This window comes from Delphinapterus leucas, chromosome 8 (genome assembly GCF_059928025.1).
Source record: "Delphinapterus leucas isolate spDelLeu-1000000601 "Yukka" chromosome 8, BTC_Dleu_Yukka2, whole genome shotgun sequence".
In the NCBI taxonomy this organism is placed as follows: Eukaryota; Metazoa; Chordata; class Mammalia; order Artiodactyla; family Monodontidae; genus Delphinapterus; species Delphinapterus leucas.
Genome location: NC_143136.1, coordinates 35,611,007 through 35,625,233, shown reverse-complemented (window position 1 = coordinate 35,625,233; position 14,227 = coordinate 35,611,007). Strand labels below are relative to the sequence as shown.

The 14,227-nt window shown below is 40.0% G+C and overlaps 1 pseudogene; it reads left to right on the top strand.

Annotated features, from left to right (window-relative positions):
- Positions 1–14,227, top strand: part of LOC111172038 (beta-1,4-galactosyltransferase 5 pseudogene) — a 59,841-nt pseudogene that overhangs the window by 21,070 nt on the left and 24,544 nt on the right.

Genomic DNA, 14,227 nt, shown 5'->3' with positions numbered 1-14,227 from the left:
AGAAGAAAAAAAAAAAAGGAAAAAGGCATGAAAAGGTGTGCCTGTAGATGAGCTTGAAGCTGGAGGGAGTGCAGATAGCCTGAGGTTGGGGCTGAGGGTTGCCATTTTCTCTCTGGAGTGGACTGTAAGGCATGACCGGCTGCAGAGAAAGGAGAGGGAGGTTCCAAGAGGCGAAGTAATTTCTTTGAGCTTCTATAAGGGTGAGTGGCTGATCTGGGCTGCAAACTGAGGTCTGTCTCAGTTCAAAGTCCCTGTTCTTTCTCTGATTCACTGTCTTGTCTTTGTGCAGTACAGTCTAACCAAACCCTGATATCATGCCTTTCTGTTAAGTACCCTCCTTGAAAAGTCATTTTTGTCACAATTAATTTGATGGATGCTTGAGACACAACAGCTTTTTACATTAGACTAAATTGTTTCCACTTCTCCACAGTCATCTCTTTGGCTCCAAACCACGCTCCCCCAAGTCCCTGGTTAGTCAGGATCTGTAATCTTCATCGCTCAATGTGAAATTTAATTTGGGAGGAATCCCTCACTTCCTTGGTAACTATGTATGATTGCGCTACACTTTGGGTCCGCCCCCCCCAATTATCTTTCTAAAAAGAGATCTTATTTTTTTCCTCTGGTATTTTTGGCTGCTGTTTGATTCTGAAAGAGCACAAAAGGAAAAGCAGATTTTCCATTCCTACCAACCTAAGCCTCCTCTCAACAAACCACAGAGCCCAGTGTCCTTTCCTCGGGGAAGCAGGTATTCATATTCCAGAGAATCCACCGAACTCTAAATACTGAGTCCTTGGTGCCCATCTGATGCCCATATGCCATCTGTGTGACAGTAACGGTGCTCTCCCTGCTACAACCTCATCGTAGAAACTCCATCCAAACACCTTAAAGAAAGAGCTCACAGACGTTCGGAAAAATACACAATAATCCTTGGATGATTAATTTAATATTCTTTGGAGACATTCTATAGATCACTAGGCTGCTGTTTTATTCTGGAAGCCATAACCTCCCCATTCTCATGCCTGTAATGTTTCATTCTGATTCATCTCAGGGCAAGGCAGATGATACCCAAATGTATGAACCAAGAGGCTGAAACATAGATCATTGCCTCCCTGATAAGAATATTAGTGCCTAGGAAGGAAGCCTTCAGCAGCAACGTTGAAATGACACGTGAAAGGACAAATGATGTGGGGAACTTGTAAACCATTTCACATCTTGCCGAATGACTTTGTGTATTTGTGATTTTTTTAAGATGACAATTTATGTTAGTGTTTTCTATGCTATTTGTCTAGAATGTAAACCTTACTTTAGCTTTCCATAAAATAAACAAAACAGAAATATAGATCTAAAACATGACAAAAATATGTGATTTTGTATATTTGTTTTGTTACCCCATCTAGTTAGTGTGTCTATAGCAGAGGTTGGCAAACTTTTTTGGTAAAGGACCAAAGAACAAAAATTTGGGGCTTTTCAGGTCATATAGTTTCTGTTGCAACTAGTCAGCTCTGTTATTGAAACATGAAGACAGCCATTAAACAATACGTAAATAAATGAACATGGCTCTATTCCAATAAAACTTTATTTAGAACACAGGCAGTGGGCCAGATTTAATCTATAGGCTGCAGATTGCTGACCCCTAGAAGGTAAGCTACATGAGGACACTTGAGTCCCCTAACACACAAAGTTTGCTAACATTATTGAGAACTAATTATGTGCTAGGCATCATGCTTAGGATATATAAACTTTGTTTAATGAGGTGGGTATTACTGTCGCATTTTTTAGATTGAGAAATGAAAGTCAGAAAGCTTAAGTAACTTACCTGGGATCACATGGCTAAGTAGTGGAGTCCCATGGCCTGCCTTTCTGTTGGTGAGGGTATGGCACGGTTGGTGGGTACAGTGTGCCCTCTAGGGCACTAAGCTGGGATTTCTGTCACACCACTTATTAGATACTTGGGCTCAGGACCCCAGGAATTGTACCCTCAATTTCATATAAAAGCTGAGATACTAAGCAGTCTTGGGGTAAGAATTGTAACTGTGGTCCTTTGTGTTTTCCCCTGAGCTGTCCAGTGAAGTGGTTAGGTGTGTGTGTGCTCTGGAACCTGAGTGCCCGTGTTCAGATTGAAGTCCTGCTCGTGTGACTAGGCAGGTTGGTTTATGCCTCTGTGCTTCCTTGTCCTTGTCTGCTAAATAAGGATAGTGTTACTACCACCCAGGAGGGTTGTCGTGTGGATTAAAGGAGTCAATGCACGTGAAATGCTTAAGCAGTGCATGATGAGCATTGCTATTTTAATACCAAACACAGGTCACGGCACAAAGAGTCTGCTTACACATGTGGCTGTCTGACAAGACTTGTGATCCGTGGGCAGGAAAAGGAGGGAAGGAAGAAAAAGAAAAGTAATATGAAAGATGAAGAAGGAAGACAAAGAGTAATAGGAACACAAATGATATGAGGACGTTAAGGGCTGAGGTTTTGAAAATTATATTTCGTTCATGTAATAATAATATATGTGGATTGAAGAAAAAAATAAATATACCCAGAACCCTCCTTACCCGAAGGTATATTTGGTATATTCCCTTCCAGGATTTTATATCTGTCTCATGTGTTCTAGAGATGCTTCATATGTTCTCCAGTCTGCATGTTCCACCAACACACGCCAGTTGCTCTCCTTGCTTCTTGCTCTGGACTGGCAGCTGCTCTGCGCTTCTCTCTCGGCATCTCTTGTGAGCACTTTGCTAGGCTTCTTCCGGTCACTTATGCCTGCTTTGCTGCAAAGGGTGGGCACTAGCCCATCCTGTTATTTCCCGTAGCCTAGCTAGCATGAGGCAGTCGTGTTTAACAGACTTTACATGTCTTGAGGATCCCACAAGGGAACTTCAGTGCAGGAAAGGAAACTGACAACGGAGTATCTGACATTGCTGTGTCCAGCATCCATTAACCACACATATCCCACTGGACATCTCTTTCCCAAATCCCTGATTTGTTGCTACTATTGAGAAAAAAAATATCAGTAGACAGCATAATGATGATGACTGATCAGACTGTAAGCTCTGTGAAGGCAGGAACGGTGTCTCTTTTGCTTAATACTGTCTCCACTTCACCAAGCACAGTGCTTTGGCAAATAGTGGAGGCTCCATAAATACTTGTTATTTGAATGCATGGAGGTGCTCTGTACAGGCTCCCACTGCCTATCAAAGTGAAGGCAGACTTTGGTTATATATATATTTTTGGGGGGGATTTCATCTTGTTTACTATGTTTGAGATTCATTAGGTTTCTTTTTTTTTAATTTTGAATTTTATTTATTTATGGAATTTTTGAATTTTATTTATTTTTTTATACAGCAGGTTCTTATTAGTTATCCACTTTATACATATTACCATATGTATGTCAACCCCAATCTCCCAATTCATCACACCACCACCCCTGCCACTTTCTCCCCTTGGTGTCCGTACGTTTGTTCTCTACATCTGTGTCTCTATTTCTGCCCTGCAAACTGGTTCATCTGTACCATTTTTCTAGGTTCCACATATAGGCGTTAATATACAATATTTGTTTTTCTCTTTCTGACTTACTTCACCCTGTATGACAGTCTCTAGATCCATCCATGTCTCTACAAATGACCCAAATTTGTTCCTTTTTATGGCTGAGTAATATTCTGTTGTATATATGTACCACATCTTCTTTATCCATTCTTCTGTCGATGGGCATTTAGGTTGCTTCCATGACCTGACTATTGTAAATAGTGCTGCAATGAACATTGTGGTACATGTCTCTTTCTGAATTATGGTTTTCTCTGGGTATATGCCCAGTAGTGGGATTGCTGGGTCATATGGTAGTTCTATTTTTAGTTTTTTAAGGAACCTCCTACTGTTCTCCATAGTGGCTGTATCAATTTACATTCCCACCATGAGTGCAAGAGGGTTCCCTTTTCTCCACATCCTCTCCAGCATTTGTTGTTTGTAGATTTTCTGATGATGCCCATTCTAACTGGAGTGAGGTGATACCTCATTGTAGTTTTGATTTACAATTCTCTAATAATTAGCGATGTTCAGCTTTTCATGTGCTTCTTGGCCATCTGTATGTCTTCTTTGGAGAAATGTCTACTTAGGTCTTCTGCCATTTTTGGATTGAGTTGTTTGTTTTTATAATATGGAGCTTCATGAGCTGTTTATATATTTTAGAGATTAATCCTTTGTCCATTGATTCATTTGCAAATATTTTCTCCCATTCTGAGGGTTGTCTTTTTGTCTTGTTTGTAGTTTCCTTTGCTTTGCAAAAGCTTTTAAGTTTCATTAGGTCCCATTTGTTTATTTTTGTTTTTATTTCCACTACTCTAGGAGGTGGATCAAAAAAGATCTTGCTGTGATTTATGTCAAAGAGTGTTCTTCCTATGTTTTCCTCTAAGAGTTTTATAGTGTCCAGTCTTACATTTAGGTCTCTAATCCATTTTGAGTTTATTTTTGTGTATGGTGTTAGAGAGTGTTCTAATTTCATTCTTTTACATGTAGCTGTCCAGTTTTCCCAGCACCAATTATTGAAGAGACTGTCTTTTCTCCATTGTATATCTTTGCCTCCTTGTCATAGATTAGTTGACCATAGGTGTGTGGGTTTATCTCTGGGCTTTCTATCTTGTTCCATTGATCTATATTTCTGTTTTTGTGCCAGTACCGTATTGCCTTGATGACTGTAGCTTTGTACTATAGTCTGAAATCAGGGAGTCTGATTCCTCCAGCTCCGTTTTTTTACCGTCAAGATTGCTTTGGATATTCGGGGTCTTTTGTGTCTCCATACAAATTTAAGATTTTTTTGTTCTAGTTCTGTAAAAAATGCCATCAGTAATTTGATAGGGATTGCATTGAATCTCTACATTGCTTTGGGTAGTATAGTCATTTTCACAATATTGATTTTTCTATTCCAAGAACATGGTATATCTCTCCATCTGATTGTGTCATCTTTGATTTCTTTCAACAGCATCTTATAGTTTTCTGACTACAGGTCTTCTGACTCCTTCGGTAGATTTATTCCTAGGTATTTTATTCTTTTTGTTGCAGTGGTGAATGGGATTGTTTCCTTAATTTCTCTTTCTGATCTGTCGTTGTCAGTGTATATGAATGCAAGAGACTCCTGTGCATTAATTTTGTACCCTGCAACCTTACCAAATGCATTGATTAGTTCTAGTAGTTTTCTGGTGGCATCTTTAGGATTCTCTGTGTATACTATCATGTCATCTGCAAACAGTGACAGTTCTACTTCTTCTTTTCCAATTTGTATTCCTTTTATTTCTTTTTCTTCTCTGATTGCCATGGCTAGGACTTCCAAAACTATGTTGAATAGTAGTGGTGAGAGTGCACATCCTTGTCTTGAGGAAATGCTTTCAGTTTTTAACCATTGAAAATGATGTTTGCTGTGGGTTTGTTGTATATGGCCTTTATTATGTTGAGGTAGGTTCCCTCTATGCCATCTTCTGGAGAGTGTTTATCATAAATGGCTGTTGAATTTTGTCAAAAGCTTTTTCTGCATCTATTGAGATGATCATATGGTTTTTATTCTTCATTTTGTTACTATGGTGTATCACATTGATTGATTTGCGTATATTGAAGAATCCTTGCATCCCTGGGATCAATCCCACTTGATCATGGTGTATGATCCTTTTAATGTGTTGTTGGATTCTGTTTGCTAGTATTTTGTTGAGGATTTTTGCATCTATATTCATCAGTGATGTTGGTCTGTAATTTTCTTTTTTTGTAGTATCTTTGTCTGGTTTTCATATCAGGGTGATGGTACCCTCATAAAATGAGTTTGGGAGTGTTCCTTCCTCTTCAATTTTTTGGAAGAGTTTGAGAAGGATGGGTGTTAGTTGTCTCTAAATGTTTGATAGAATTCACCTGTGAAGCCATCTGGTCCTGGACTTTTCTTTGTTGGAAGATTTTTTTTTTTTTTTTTTTTTGCGGTATGTGGGCCTCTCACTGTTGTGGCCTCTCCCATCGTGGAGCACAGGCTCTGCACATGCAGGCTCAGTGGCCGTGGCTCACGGGCCTAGCCACTCCACGGCATGTGGGATCTTCCCAGACCAGGGCACGAACCTGTGTCCCCTGCATCAGCAGGCGGACTCTCAACCACCGTGCCACCAGGGAAGCCCCTGTTGGAAGACTTTTAATCACAGTTCCAATTTCATTACTTCTGGTTGGTCTGTTTATATTTTCTGTTTCTTCTGGGTTCAGTCTTGGAAGGTTATACCTTTCTAAGAATTTGTACATTTCTTCCAGGTTGTCCATTTTATTGGCATATACTTGCTTGTAGTAGTCTCTTAGGATGCTCTGTATTTCTGCAGTGTCCGTTGTAACTTCTCCTTTTTCATTTCTAATTTTATTGATCTGAGTCCTGTCCCTCTTTTTCTTGATGAGCCTGGCTAAAGGTTTATCAATTTTGTTTATCTTCTCAAAGAACCAGCATTTAGTTTTACTGATCTTTGCAATTGTTTTCTTTGTTTCTATTTCATTTATTTCTGCTCTGATCTTTATGACTTCTTTCCTTCTACTAACTTTGGGTTTTGTTTGTTCTTCTTTCTCTAGTACCTTTAGGTGTAAGGTTAGATTCTTTATTTGAGATTTTTCTTGTTTCTTGAGGTGAGCTTGAATTGCTATGAAATTCTCTCTTAGAACTGCTTTTGCTTCATCCCATAGGCTTTGGATCATCGTGTTTTCATTGTCATTTGTCTCTAGGTATTTTTTGATTTCCTCTTTGATTTCTTCAGGGATCTCTTGGTTATTTAGTAACCTACTGTTTAGCCTCCATGTGTTTGTGTTTTTTACGGTTTTTTTCCCTGTAATTGATTTCTAATCTCATAGTGTTGTGGTCATAAAAGATGCTTGATATGATTTCAATTTTCTCAAATTTACCAAGGCTTGATTTGTGACCCAATATGTGATCTGTCCTGGAGAATGTTCCATGTGCACTTGAGAAGAAAGTGTAACCTGCCGTTTTTGGATGGAATGTCCTATAAATATCAATTAAATCTATCTGGTCTATTGTGTCATTTAAAGCTTGTGTTTCCTTATTAATTTTCTGTCTGGATGGTCTGTCCATTGGTGTAAGTGAGGTGTTAAAGTCCCCCACTATTATTGTGTTACTGTCGATTTCCTCTTTTTTAGCTGTTAGCAGTTGCCTTACGTATTGAGGTGCTCCTATGTTGGGTGCATATATATTTATAATTGTTATATCTTCTTCTTGGATTGATCCCTTGATCATTATGTAGTGTCCTTCCTTGTCTCTTGTAACATTCTTTATTTTAAAGTCTATTTTATCTGATATGAGTATTGCTACTCCAGCTTTCTTTTGATTTCCATTTGTGTGGAATATCTTTTTCCATCCCTTCACTTTCAGTCTGTATGTGTCCCTAGGTCTAAAGTGGGTCTCTTGTAGACAGCATATATATGGGTCTTGTTTTTGTATCCATTCAGTGAGCCTGTGTCTTTTGGTTGGAGCTATTAATCCATTCATGTTTAAGGTAATTATTGATACGTATGTTCCTATTACCATTTTCTTAAGTTTTATGGGTTTGTTTTTGTAGGTCCTTTTCTTCTCTTGTGTTTCCCACTTAGAGAAGTTCCTTTAGCATTTGTTGTAGAGCTGGTTTGGTGGTGCTGAATTCTCTTAGCTTTTGCTTGTCTGTAAAACTTGATTTCTCTGTTGAATCTGAATGAGATCCTTGCTGGGTAGAGTAATCTTGGTTGTAGGTTCTTCCCTTTCATCACTTTAAATATATCATGACAGTCCCATCTGCCTTGTAGAGTTTCTGCTGAGAAATCAGCTGTAAACCTTACAGGAGTTCCCTTGTATGTTATTTGTCGTTTTTCCCTTGTTTTTTTCAATAATTTTTCTTTGTCTTTAATTTTTGTCAATTTGATTACTATGTGTCTCGGCATGTTTCTCCTTGCGTTTATCCTGCCTGGGACTCTCTGCATTTCCTGGACTTGGGTGGCTATTTCCTTTCCCATGTTAGGGAAGTTTTCAACTATAATCTTTTCAAATATTTTTTCGGATCCTTTCTCTCTCCTTCTCCTTCTGGGACCCCTATAATGCAAACGTTGTGTTTACTGTTTTCCCAGAGGTCTCTTAGGCTGTCTTCATTTCTTTTCATTCTTTTTTGTTTATTCTGCTCTGCAGATGTGAATTCTACCATTCAGTCTTCCAGGTCTCTTATCCGTTCTTCTCCCTCAGTTATTCTGCTATTGATTCCTTCTAGTTTATTTTTCGTTTCAGTTATTGTATTATTCATCTCTGTTTGTTTGTTCTTTAATTCTTCTAGGTGTTTTTTCTTTTATTCTTCTAGGTCTTTGTTAAACATTTCTTGTATCTTCTCGATCTTTGCCTCCATTCTTTTTCTGAGGCCCTGAATCATCTTCACTATCATTATTCTGAATTCTTTTTCTGGAAGGTTGCCTATCTCCACTTCATTTAGTTGTTTTTCCTGGGTTTTATCTTGTTCCTTCATCTGGTACAAAGGCCTCTGCCTTTTCATTTTGTCTCTTTCTGTGAATGTGGTTTTCCTTCCACAGGCTGCAGAGTTGTAGTTCTTCTTGCTTCTGCCCTCTCCAGACTTTGATAATATTAAACAGAATATTTTTTGCAATTGGATTTGGATTATTCTGGTGGTTTAGAGCTTCCCCAAGGACAACGGCTTAGGCACTTCCCCTCCCCACCCTCCCAATCCCTAACTAATACACATTTCAGCTTCTATCTAGGAATTTAGAAATGGCTGAATTTTTAAACATAACATCATTTTGTTTGCAATGTGTGTTGGATATATTATTTTACATAGTTAAGATCATGGTGTATCCATTGTTCTGTATCCTATTTTCACTCCCCCTCTGCCTTTGAACATGATTTTGTCAACATGATTTTTAATGACTGCATAACATCTCATAGAATGTGGTAGATGTACATAATTTGCTAATCATTCTTTTTTCATTGTACATTTGGCTATTATAAATAGTGTTGCAAGGAGCATTCTTACATTTAAATCTCTGTCCATGGTTTATACTATAAGATAGATGCCTGGGAATGAAACGATGGTATCAAAATATATGAATATTTTTATGGCCCTTGTACCTCTTGCCAAATTGCTGTCCAGAAAGATTGTCCCAAATTATATTCTCACCATAAGGCATGGAAGTGCTTATTTCATCAAATCCTCCTCCATATTGTCATCATTTAAGAATCTCTATTAATGTGATAGATGAATAATAGATTGTTAGTGTTATTTTACATTATGCTTCTTTGATTACTAGTGAGTTCAAAGGAATGTTTAGAGGCCAGGTTAGCATTTATAGTTTCCAGCAATAATACATACTACAACTATTAATGTATATAAGCTTTCTGTATATAGTTTCCTTTCAGACCAACACCTCCACTGCTGAACAGAAAGCTGTGATGGGTTATGCAGCCCAATCTCTGCCATATGCTTGGTGCTTATTATTAAGCCCAACTACTGAGCAAAGAAAGACATAATTAGCCTTTGGGGGAATTATTTTAAGCCTTCAGCAGTAAAAGGCCTAAAGTTGATTTATTTCCCAGAATCTATTTGTATCTGATGCCTCTTTCAGTCGAGTCAGACTAAATGACCAGCATGGTTTCAACCTCCAGTGAAGGAGGTTCTTGACAAGTTCTAGAAGGTCAGTCAAAACTAATCGCCTTAGTATCTTTGTACACCTCCAAGGTACCATCTAGAGACAAAAGATCGAGTCCTTTGAAAGGAGAGAGAAGCACTGGGGCACTTAACAGAGATAGCATAAGTTGAATTTATCTCAGATTACCAGTGGTCAAGATTGAGGCACTGTGCTCTGGGCTGAGAGAGCCTTGAGCTCAGCTGAGGGGAACTTGGCCTTTGCGTCTAAGGTGGGGATTAGGAGAAGGCACTGTCTGTAATAAAGACACATGTTCTTTCAGGGGACTGACTTAATCAAGAAAGCTGCTTCTGCCAGTGATTATCGTAGGCCAGACTTGAATCTGTGCTTCCAAAACAAAAGCAAGTTGTCTGATTCTAAAGCCTTCTTACACATATTGTGCTTCCAAAGACTGTATTGTTTTGTAATGATAGCAAAGGATTTTTACCCCCAGAGCACCTGGAAACACATTGTAATTCCCAGCCTCACGTTTCACCCAAATTGTTGTCTGGATGATTGTGCTTGTTTGGGCTGTTATTCATCGATGGCACATTTGGAAACAAAATCTCGAGGTTGTCATGGGTCTGCACGTATTGACGGAGTTCTCAAATGCCAAAATGATAAACACCGTGCAGATGTTCCATGGGACAGTAACCCAGCCTGTCTTTGACAGTTTCACATGCAAATGACTAAACACGTCAGCTCTGGAAATAGACGCTGCAGCATGGGTTCACTGACTTTTCTTCTCATGAAAAAGCTAGGGCCAAGATTAATTAAAGCCAAGAGCTGGTTACTTTTTTTTTTTTTTTTTTTTTTTTTTGCGGTACGCAGGCCTCTCACTGTTGTGGCCTCTCCCGTTGCGGAGCACAGGCTCCGGACGCACAGGCTCATTGGCCATGGCTCACGGGCCCAGCCGCTCCGTGGCACGTGGGATCTTCCCAGACCGGGGCACGAGCCCGTGTCTCCTGCATCGGCAGGCGGACTGTCAACCACTGCTCCACCAGGGAAGCCCGAGCTGGTTACTTTTAAAGACCCCATAATGATAACCATACCAAAATGTTTCTTGCAATTGCAGAAACTCTCTGTGGGGAGCCAGAAAGTAAGAATATAAAAATGCTTAGATGGAATTCTGTAGCCAGAGGCCATGCCTACTGGCAGACCCTTGCAAATATTTATTGGACAGATATAGTATTTTTGAATGAATAACTGAATGAATGAACAAATGATTGAATGATTGGAATAACTTCTCTAGTTCTGTGTTGGCCCAGTTGGTGATGCACCATGTGATGAACAATAGTGCTAGCCCCCAAGTATTGGGGATTTACATAGGGTCTTAGCGCTCTGTAGAGTGCTTCCTACACCTCTCCTTCTCATGAATTCCTCACAATGACACTACAGAGCAGGTAGTTCTATTTCTGTCTCAGAAACGTGGGGACTAAGGAAGATATGACATGTCAGGACCAGAATCCAAACCCAAGTCTGCTGGATTCCATAGCCCGTGTTCTTAACCCACATCCTAGAGTGCTGCTTACTTAACAAGAGGTCACGTTCAGCAAAAGGTCACTGTCTTTTCATGGTCTCAATTATAATTTCCTCAGCTACCGAATCTGATGTTACTAGATTTGGAAGGTTGCTGAGAGATCACTTGGCCCAAGAGCCCTCCTGCTGTAGGTGGAGAATCTGAGGTTCTACCCACATCTGTGATCGTTTGGCCAACCTGTGCAAGTGAGAGGCAGGTCTGGAACAGGTCAGCTGACCCTTGATCTGACACTTCCCCACCTCACCTTACTGAAGGTAAGGTCAAAATGGGAATGATGTAAACTAAAATAATGAATGTGGATCATGCATATTTTTTAAAAATCACTTAAACTGACACCACAGTAAAATCATCCTTGTGCACACAACTCCCTCAGTAAAAATAAACATTAAGAGGACAGATATATGAGAAGTACTTTCCTTTAAAAACATCATTAAAATGGTGAGAACATGACGAATGTGCAGATTGCACAATATCTTCAGCGAATACTGAATGCGGTCTTTTACAGAATCGATGTGTACGCTGCTTGTTGGTTCTTGACAGTGGGAGAAACTGACGATATGTCATTGGTTAAAGTTAAAAGCAGGAGTGAATTTAAATATGGAAAATACCAGCCACTAATTCCCTCTGATTTTTCACTCTGAACTGTGTAAACAGGTCTACTCTACCCTCTGTTCTTTCCGGCTCTTCTTCCACTACTCTAACTGAACCTCTCAATGGGACCAATGCAACTGTTCCCCATCAGGCTACTTCCCTCTGGTCCTTCCACTCACAGTTTCTAAACCATGTGTTTGTCTAAAATGCAGCCTTTTTCTGCTCCTCTATGGGAGACAGTTGCTGGCTCCTCATTGATCTAAGATCTTTTGCATTGCTTCTCAAGTCATCTCCTTCCTCCTGCCTCTCTCCTTTATGCTCCAGAAACATAGTTGGTAAGGACTCCTCATCTATAAATGACCATGCGTGAAATTCTTGGGTGGTTTACCAAGTTACCCAAAGTTACAAATCACAAGAGGATCAGCCAGGACCTCCAGGCCCCCCTCCAGCTCTGGGATCCTGTGACTAGACAGAATGCACAGCTCACAGCCACCAAGATGCTTATGGAAGAGTCATGTTAGCTTTAAGAAAAGCCAAGAAAGAATAAGTAATATAACCAATGCCCTCCACACTTAATGCTGAGCCAGATTCCTGAGATGACAGCTGTTTTCTGTCTGCTTGCGACTCTGCCCACTGGTATGAGCAAAATGGCAAAGGACACAAGGGCAGGTTCTTGAGGAAATAGTGGAGTAAACTGTGGTGATTATTAATTTTGCCTGTTTAGAAAGCTCTCCCACCTAGGGTTGCCAGATTAAATATAGGACGTCTTTGTATTTGCTAAGTCTGGCAACACTGCTCCCCATCCACCCCATTTTTCAGTTAATAGTTGCCATCTCCCTGGCCACAGGAATAAATATATGCCCAATTCCCATTCCAACAGAGGCTGGCCCAAGTCGTGTACACATAACCCAGTTAGGGCCAGACTCATTTCTTGGGGTGGAAAGACACCCTTTGGCCATGGCTGCTAACTTGAGGTTTCTGGCAGCCATGCCCCCTGTTACAAAATAATGAGAGTAAAAACATAAAGAGAAGCAGCGATAAGCAGTGAAGGAAATAGACACAGAACACTGGTAGCTTTGAGTCCCAGTTACAGTTTCTGAGACCTGGTTGCTGTAGCTTTTCCTTCCGTGCTGTGTGCTCCCTATTGCAGTTGTAGGAACTGGTAAATTCCTTTTTACTCCATTGACCTGATTTGAGTTGTGTTTCTGTTACCTCTTCCTGAAAGAGCTTCTGACTCATACATAGAGAATTCTGATTCTTTTCCTTAAGTAACACATAGAGAATAGAGAAGGGCGTACAGGATAGAGGTGTACGATACCATGAGCTAAGCTTCCTTCTTATGCATTTGTAGATTTAGGAACCATTTGTGGCAAGTATTGAATCCCAGGCTCCTTTCTCTCTTTTGTATTGTCTTCTTTCCATTTCCCTACATCATAAAACCAAAGACCTCATTTTACAGATGAAAAAACCTTAAACCAGATGAAGTTAAACAACTTGTCTTGGGGATCAAACGGTGAAAATCCAAGTTTCAAATCAATTATTGTGTATTGAGGTTATGGAAATTAATATTAATATGAGCCTAAGATAATCAAAAAAAGAGAAAGACAACTTGTATGTCTAAAAATCTAATGTAGTCAATAGGGAAATGTAAATGCTTGTGTTGCTTTTATGATTATTGATTGTAGCAAATCACAGATTAGAAGGACTGACTGTTAGTGAATCTCTTGGCAGTTGTGTCTGTGACCACCCTCTTTTTTCTGCTATCAGATCCTGCTGCTTTGGCAACTGGGCTGGGAACATGACCCAGGTCTGCTCAGTCATAGCATAGAACTCAATCCTCCTGGCTACAGGAATGGCTCTGGAGATGGGTCATTGCCTGAGAAAGAAATAACCAGTGACTAAAGGGTAGTATAATCAGACTCCTATCCTGAGATTTGGTTTTTATTAGAGCTGATGGGGAACACGTTTCCCTCTCTGGTTGATGAACTGTGGGAATGTGTGTCTGGAATGCTTTGCACCCATTTCTCCTACCATATGGGAAAAATCTGTCTGTAGTTGGAGGAAAAAAAAACAAAAAACAGCACAAAGAGAGAAGCAGAAACAACTGACCAACTTGGTCTTTATGACTTTTAAATCCCCAGATCCACCCATTCCTGAGGTCATATCCATCTCTGCCCTTTCTTGATTAATGCGAGCCAAAAAAATGTCTTGTTTTACCAAAGTTAATTCGATGGAAATTTCTGACACTTGAAACTAAAAAAGGGACTTCCCTGGTGGCACAGTAGTTGAGAATCTGCCTGCCAATGCAAGGGACACGGGTTCAAGCCCTGGCCCGGGAAGATCCCACATACTGCGGAGCAACTAAGCCCATTCGCCACAACTACTGAGCCTGAGCTCTAGAGCCCACAAGCCACAACTACTGAGCCCACATGC